This window comes from Gavialis gangeticus, unplaced genomic scaffold (assembly GCF_001723915.1).
Source record: "Gavialis gangeticus isolate Ggan-Ray unplaced genomic scaffold, GavGan_comp1, whole genome shotgun sequence".
Classification (NCBI taxonomy): domain Eukaryota; kingdom Metazoa; phylum Chordata; order Crocodylia; family Gavialidae; genus Gavialis; species Gavialis gangeticus.
This window is the reverse complement of record NW_017729000.1, coordinates 36,892,883-36,901,363: the sequence shown is the minus strand read 5'-3', so window position 1 is coordinate 36,901,363 and position 8,481 is coordinate 36,892,883. Positions and strand designations below refer to the sequence as shown.

The window sequence follows — 8,481 nt, the reverse complement described above, 5'->3', positions numbered from 1 at the left end:
TCGGGTCCCTTCCGACCCTAGAAACTATGAAACTATGAGACCCTGCCCACCTGCTCTGACTGTGGTGGGTGCAAGGTGGATGGGCTGGGTGCCTGGGTAGTGGGGCTGGATTCACTGGTAGTGGTGACACTGATAGCAGAACCAAGAAGGAGCTGCTGCCACTGGGGCTGCTGAGAAGCTGAATCCAGCTACCACATTGCCTCAGCCCTGCTGTGCACCTGGCAGTGGTGGGACTGGCTCTGCGCACCACAGCTCAGCCTGCTCCTTGTGCCTGGGCCAAGCAGGGCAAAGGGACCCACAGCAGGCTGGATAAAATTCCTTGGTGGGTCGCATTTTGCCCACCTGTGATCTAAATGGTGATAAGTGGGGGGTGGAGAGGGTGGAGGGCTGTCTGTAAGGTAGGGGTGGTCTGTGTGTGTGTGATATTTTTTATTAGATCAACATACTAGTTAGAAACTCTGCGCTTGTCACCAATGCTTTCTTCATGTCAGGGGGCCCCCAAAGCTATGCCTTGCAGGGGCTCTCCAAAAATTGTGGGCAGGCCCTGTCGCTAAGAGGAGACTGGACAAGCACCCTGCTGGGGTCATCTGACCCCAGCGCTCTTTCCTGCCCAGGGCAGAGTGTCGGACTCGATGAGCTACCAATGTCCCTTCTGACTTAAAAATCTATAAAATCTATGAAAATCCTTAAGATACTCATTTTTTTTAAAGGAATTTCAAGAGTTTGTTACAGAGAGTTATGTAGTACTTAACAATGCATTGGGCTACCTTTTTTTGTTTTAGGCCATCGTAGAATGCCTCCTTAATTCCAATATTCAATATGAATTCAAAGACCAATTTTCTAGTTAAAAATATTAACTGCAAAATAACTCATTATTGACTCTCCTAATGACAGAATAGAGTACATTATCTTGGATTACCTCCATTGGAATGGAAATATGAAGTTATACTCCCTCAGTAAAAGATACCTTGTAATAGTACTCTGCATTCACTAGTTAAGATTTGTTAGGAGAAGAATAATGAAATGGTGACTTTGTATATCGTGTTTAGGCAGTTCTTTGGGCAGAGTTGATAAATAAATTTCTTGATGTTGCATTCTTCGGAAAAGAAAACTTAAGCAGTAATTCTTGACATTTTTTAAATCATTACAGATGCTTGAAGGGAAAAACTTTGTTTCCTCCTATCTTTGTTTATCTTCCTATCTTCAGGTAGATGAAGAATCCCTTTAAAATGAGAAACAAAAAGAATATTTGGAAAAAGGCAAACGATATGGCCTAGATAGTTGCTCAGGGACTTTCTTAGTGTTTTATACTTACCTTTTCAGGAAAAGTGTCTGGATAATAAATATACATTCAGCATCCTGTGAAATCAGAAATAAGGAAATTTGATACTCTTAACTGCTAAAGTATGTGATGTCTGAATTCCTCTCCCCCCCCCCCCCCACCCCGAAAACTTTTAACTTGGCCAGTTACATGTACTGTATATCTGCTTTTCTTTTAGGATTACCTGTCATTAAAATATTTGCTAAATGAGTGCACTATGGATAGAAGGCTTGGAAACTCACAACTTTTTGGTATTTGAGTTTAAATCATTTTTAGGAGATGACTATAAATTATTTTTTTTCAACTAGTCAATGGACTTTGGAGAAGGAACTGCGGAAAGTCTGGCATAACTTAGAAGGGCTAAATTGCAACATGTTAGGCAATATTAAAAGCATTTTATTAACTATTGTCAAGCATTGCAAAAATGTTAATACAAAAAAGTATGATGGCTGAATTAAAACTAGGCTTTTCCATTTAATTTATTTAAAATAAGAACTAAAATATCATTTATACTGCTAGTGGCTTATACATTTGGCTTCTGATCTCTTAAAGTGGATGTAAAAGTAATCATTACCATTTTTTTTAACAAAGCAGCTGGAGTGGATCAGACTTCTTTTAACCCCCCCCCCCCCCAACAAAAAAAAAATCCTGGCAAAATTTATACAAAATAACACTGAAAATACAGCTTTTTTTTAAAATGTAGATTATTTAAAAGGCATTGACTGTAACCTTGAATGAATATTAACTTCTCTTGATGTTGCATTTATCTATATCTCAAACCAAAGCCATCATTTGTTAGCTAAAAATAGGGAGAATTTTTTTGTGAAATGTAGTACTTGTATTGTCCATCTTCCCCACTTATAAATAGATAAGCACCACTTATAGGTACCAGCAACTAACTGTTGACAGTTTTTTTCAGTTACTTTTCTTAGAATCATAGAAAATTGGGATAGGAAGGGACCTCGGAAGGTCTAGTCCAACCTCTGCTCAAAGCAGGGCCATCCCCTTCTATATCATCCCAGCTAAGGTTTGTTTAGCTGGGTCTTAGAAACTTCCAAGGATGGAGAGTCCACAACCAGGAATCCAGAGTCTTTTGATATTTATCATTTTTACTGGACTGTTATACTTATAATAATGCTTGTTATTGTTCTTATCCATTAATTATATTGTTTTTTTCTTCATTGTACAAATTGCTGGTTGATTAATACATTTTAAATGGTTGTTTAACTACGGGTCTGTTACCATCTATTGCCAATACTTTGTTCAAATCAAACCAGGCTGTGGTGGTGGGGAACTAGAGTTGAAGTGACTGCACTCCCATGTGTGAGAGAAGTCTTTGGTAGAGGCTAGCTGGATAACCACATGATTTTTGTAGCAACCTATTCCCGCACACAACAGTTAGGGGGTGCTGGATGATTGAAAAAGAGCAAATATAGTGCCTGTCTTTTGAGAAAGGGAAGGAGGAGGATCTGGGGAACTACAGATGGGTCAGTCTCACTTCAGTCCCTGGAAAAATCATGGAGCAGATCCTCAAGGAATCCATTTCTAAGCACTTGGAGGAGAAGAAGGTGATTAGGAATAGTCAGCATGGATTCACCAAGGGCAAATCATGCCTAATCAGTAGGGCTGTGCGAAATGGTACTGTTCCATTTTGACTTCAGTTTTGAGGTTTGGATGGAACAGTGTTTTGTTTTGAATTTCATTTAGAATTGAAACAGCTGTTCTGTTTCACTTCATCGAAACAGTGAGGCTGTTTCAATGTTTTGCCTGACCATCAGGCTTGGGAAAGGAACTCGGCCCAGCTGGGCTGAGGCCCCAGCCCCAACCCCAGCCCCAGCCCCAGCTCAACCATCACGCTTGGGCTCTGTTTCTTTCCCCAGCCCTATCTCAGTGCTTGGGAGGGGAACTGAACCCGGGCTCAGTTCCCTTCCCCTGTGCTGTGATCGGCTTTCTGCAGCCTGGCGGGAGATGGGGAGAGCCAGAGCTGCGCTCCTGAGTATTGCTGGGAGCACAGCCCTAGTTTTTCCCCTGTTTCCTGCCACTTTGCTGCTGGCTGCTTCAAAACTCAAAATGTTTCAAAACTATTGAAACATTTCAACTAGCCTCGTTTTGTTTTGAGGATGTTTCAAAGCCCTTTGTTTCCCTTCAATTTTGCTGTGTCAAGCTTGAAATGAGTCGAAAAAGTGTCGAATTGAAACAGCTGGTGAAGTTTTGCACAGCCCTAGTAATCAGTTTGGTCAGGCATGATTTGCCCTTGGTGAATCCATGCTGACTATTCCTAATCACCTTCTTCTCCTCCAAGTGCTTAGAAAAGGATTCCTTGAGGACCTGCTCCATGATTTTTCCAGGGACTGAAGTGAGGCTGACCTATCTGTAATTCCCCAGATCCTCCTCCTTCCCTTTCTTAAAGACAGGCACTATATTTGCTCTTTTTCAATCATCCAGCACCTCCTAACTGTTGTGTGCGGGAATAGGTTGCTGCAAAAATCATGTGGTTATCCAGCTAGCCTCTACCAAAGACTTCTCTCACACATGGGAGTGCAGTCACTTCAACTCTAGTTCCCCACCACCACAGCCTGGTTTGATTTGAACAAAGTATTGGCAATAGATGATAACAGACCAGTAGTTAAACAACCATTTAAAATGTATTAATCAACAATTTGTACAATGAAGAAAAAACAATATAATTAATGGATAAGAACAATAACAAGCATTATTATAGGTATAACAGTTCAGTAAAAATGATAAATATCAAAAGACTCCTCTCCTTCTGCTACCTGCAACATATGCAGGCTCCGCTTAACACTGTGCTCATTTGGGAATCTGGGTTCTCCTCCTCTTGCCAATTACTGCAGTCAAGTAAACCACAATCGAATACTGGATACCAGTTGCACCCCAATCAAATGCAGGACTCGTTTATATGGTTCAATCACACCATGCTGTCAATCATTACAAGAACCAATCTCATTCGCTAGTGTGCTGTCAATCATTCACTTAGCTAGTTATGTCCAGGCAACTGTCCAACAGTGTCCATCTCCTCATGAAGCTGCTTCTGTCCTTTTGTGCCAAAACTATAACTCTTTTTTGCCATCCTGGGCATGCTCAGCTACTTTAAGTGGGTCATGATGTCATGACAGGTGACAAGTTCATAAGGCCAGAATGTTCTGTTTCTGCTCCGTAGTGAGAATGCTCAAACTCAGTGTAAACAACATAAGTTATTGCCTTAAGCAGTGAAGTTAACAGGCTGGGGACAAGGTAAACTGGTCTAACACAACTGCCACAAGTTTTTAAAGTTAATGGGCAGTGACTCTGCAGTCACATCAGCCAACTCCCTCAGCACATTTGGATGCATCACATCTGGCCCCAGGCACTTGTACACATCCAGCTTTTCTAAACAGTCCCTAACCTGTTCTTTCATCACTGTTGCCTGCTCACCTCCCCCCACCAAACTGTGCTGCCAGGTGCAGTAGTCCGGGAGCTGACCTTCCCTGTGAAGACTGAAGCAATTTTAGTAATTGAATGAATTCTAGTTTTTGTTACATGAGTGGAACACATCAAGGGATTTGTTTAACAGGTGTCAAACTTTTGTCCAAAACTGCACAGTAGCTGAGAGAGTGTGAAGTTGATAGGTAAAGAAAGCACTGAATACAGGTCACAAAGTGGGGAGCTGCACGGCAAACTTGAAAATCAAATGTTATTGCAGATGGAAACTAGTTATTTCTTAATGTGATATATTTTGGTTCATCTTTCCAAGCTGACTGGCTTTTAATCATACCAATTAAAGAGACAGGATTAACTTTATGTCCTTACAGCTATTTTTCATTAAAAGCCTAATCTTCAGAATTGCTGAGCTTTTGCAACTTTAGTCTCATCAAAAAAATAATTTTGAACGAGCACAAAATGGGCCCTCAGCAAATCTGAAAAACAAAGCCGTTTCTTGTGCTTTTTCATGAACAATATGTAGTGTTATGCTGCTTTCTCTGAATTCCTAGATACCAAAACAAGAAGACCATGTACATGAATGTAACTTATGTACATAGCCTGCCTGTCTTAAATTTCTTTTGGGCTTCAATTGTGGCCCAGATCCTGCAATCCCTGGCTCCCTGTGGGTGAACCCTTCATTTGTGTAGAGTCCTGAAGTTGAGGCTCCATGAGCATGTAGGTATACTGATGCTGGGACTGGGGTCCTTTAAACAACATCAGTATATCTGCTGTCAGGTTTGACAGGTACTGATGTTATAGCATTATGAAATATGTACTATGGCTTCACTGTGCTGTTTTCCAAAATGTGCAACTAACTTATATCAGCTGAGAGACTTGTTGTGGCAATCCCCGTGTGTCCCCACTCACTCAGCAAATGTTTAAATAGCAATGTATACGTGTTACAAAAAACATGAATTGCCCATCAAGCTTCTATTTAATTGTGTCATAGTGAGTTTTGCTCATTTATGCAGGTAACACTTTATAACCTTTTGAGTAAATTACTCAAATCCTAGTTGGTGTGTAAAGAGTCTCGAAAGATGATGTCTCTTTCTTAGGTCTGTTCCTTTACATGCATGTCCTATCATCTGATTCTTCATGATTGTGGATGTGCCTTTGGGTGCCTTGAGTCTCGCTGGTGGGCAGGATGAAGAGTACCTGCCACACCACCTTGCTGCTACCTGCATCTTCCAGAATATCTGCAAGACTGGGTGGGAGTCTTTTGTGAGGCCTGGGAAGAGGAGGCACAGCATTCCAGTGTTCCCAGGACCGGGCAGGGATTATCTGCTCATGGGACACCAGCAGAGCTTTCATGCCCCCACTTTCATTACAGAAGGGAGCTCTCAGTGCATCCTCTGTTCCCAACCAACCTGTGCTTACAGGAGCAGTGTTTTTTTCCTCAATGTTTGCATGGTACAAGTCAGTTGGCATTACAGGGATGACATTTACCACTATTGCTAGGGGCTCCTGCCCTGCGTGCCTAGCTCATATTGCAGGAGATGGTCCCTCAGGAGGTGACTGAGTCCTGGAAGGGGTCTCTTCCTTTGGCGTAGCTGATAAGCACTATATTTGGCTCTGTTATGATGACCTGATGCCCAAGGTTGCCGTCTTGATTGGGGTGGTTATTGATGCAGCAGTCATGTCTTTTTGAGGGAGAAGGGAAGTTGTTTTGCAGGGTTGGGGCAGGGAGGCACTGTCTGGGAACCAGACTGGGCTGTGAATTGGCACTGGGTAGGGGGAATAGTTTGGGGCAGTGATTGCTGGCACTATGAGACTTGGTTACCGTGCTCCTATGGAATTTCCCCTGTGATTGCCAGCAGGACTACCCAGATGCCACCTGCAAGCCTGCGCAGATGCTTGACCTGGGTGTCACCCTGGCTCCTGGATCAGGTTAGCTAGTAATACTGTTCCCTTGTAGGATTCCTGCCTCCTCATCAGTGCCTGACTTGGAGAGGGTTAATGGGTGGACTGAGCGGGGGAGCTTGGCAGAGGGCAGTTCTTTTCTGGTTCTTCCTGTGTTGGAGCTCCGGGGTGTAGCTATGCCTCATTTCCTGTCAGTGCTTAGGATGGATTTGGAGGAGTGTTCAGTTCCTTTTGTTAGCTGAGGATAGCCCTGGGCTATATTGAGGATGGTGTGACAGACTGATTTATGCCCCTCATGCTGAGTGATGGGCTAAGAAATGTCCAAGGCAGTGGGCTGCATGCCTCGGGTGCGCTCATGAGGAAAGGAGGGAAGGCTGGAGGGTGATTTGTCCCTGAACAAACAATTCAACAATTAGCACCCTGGGCCCTGTTCGACCAGGATGGGGAGTGTACCACCTCCACCATCTACCCCTTGCTGTCTATCCATTGGGATCCCACTTTTGGAGTTTTTCATCACAATGATGAAAAACTCAGTAGGCACCTTCTGGAGGCAGGGCTGTAGACAAGGCTTGGGGCTGGTGAGGTACCATCGTTTCACTACCTTCTCACCCTGCTGACTGTGGATGTGACCCACCTTCCATCATTGCCCTCTCCCCTGGGGGCTTTTTATTTCCCTTGGTGCCTAGGTTCCTGTCACAGCTGCACAATGCAGGACACAACTGTACCTGCCCAGGTGATGGGCTATTGTGGCTCAGTCCCAGAATGAGAGCTGGAATTGGGAGGGGGGTAGGCACAGGAGCTGTATGACTCCCTACATTGGGACCAGGACCCGGTGGGTAGTCTGGGCATTTGCGATAGGGCCACCAAGGAAACACTGGAGGAGTGGGAGCAAAATACCTGTGGCACTGACCCAAGAAATAGCATCCCTGGGTACCTGAGTTAGCCCACAGTCAGCAGGGTCAGGGACCAGGGTGGGGTGGTGGGAATGTTCCTGTTGCAGAAACTCACTGTAAAATTGCTCCTGGGCCTCCTGTTTGCACCAGAGGGAGCTGAGTTCCCTCATCTCCATGACTACTCAGTTCTGTGTCCAGGGCTGGGTACTATAGGAGAATGGGAAAGGGTCTTCTGTGGTGTATGGCAGTGTCCAGGGGGTTTTGGTTTCTATGCGTAGATGAGGTTCTAGATGTACATGGTTGTGGGTTCCTCTTACTCTGTCTGGGTATGGCCCCTTTTCTGGAGTGACCACAGCTGCACGTACCAGGCTGCTTCCCCACCCTTCCCTCTCCCTCCCTACAGCCTCAGACTTTCCAGGGACTTCTGCGTTATATCTCTGAGATACCAGGAGTGCCATGCCCCCCATTGGACTCAAACTTTCCAGGGGCTTCTACCTGGTAACCATGAGGTGACTAGCCATACCTCACCTGTTCCCAGAGTTTCTATCCCCTTCTGAGACAGCCATCAGTCTTTGTCACACCATCCTCCTTATAGCCCAGGGCTATCCTCAGCTAATGAAAGCAACTGAACACTCCTCCAAACCCATCCTACTGATTTGGGCCCCTCTTAGCCTCAGCCGTCTCTTGGTATTTCATCTCCAGGCCCCTCGGTCTTGTCTTAGGCCTTCTGTCGGATTAATCCTTCCCGGATTAAGGACAACAAGAAGTCCTTTTTTAAATACATAGGGAGTAGAAAGAAGGCCCCAGGAAATGTGGGGCCCTTGCAGGACAAGACGGGGAATCTGGTTGTTACGCCAGACGACAAAGCCAACATATTTAATAACTTCTTTGCCTCTGTCTTCCTCAGTAAGGACCAGAACTGCC

The 8,481-nt window shown here is 44.4% G+C and overlaps 1 protein-coding gene across 3 annotated transcripts in view; it reads left to right on the top strand.

The window, feature by feature from the left end:
* The window catches only part of SLIT3 (slit guidance ligand 3), a 1,179,950-nt gene that overhangs the window by 49,350 nt on the left and 1,122,119 nt on the right, over positions 1-8,481 (top strand). The window lies entirely within an intron of this gene.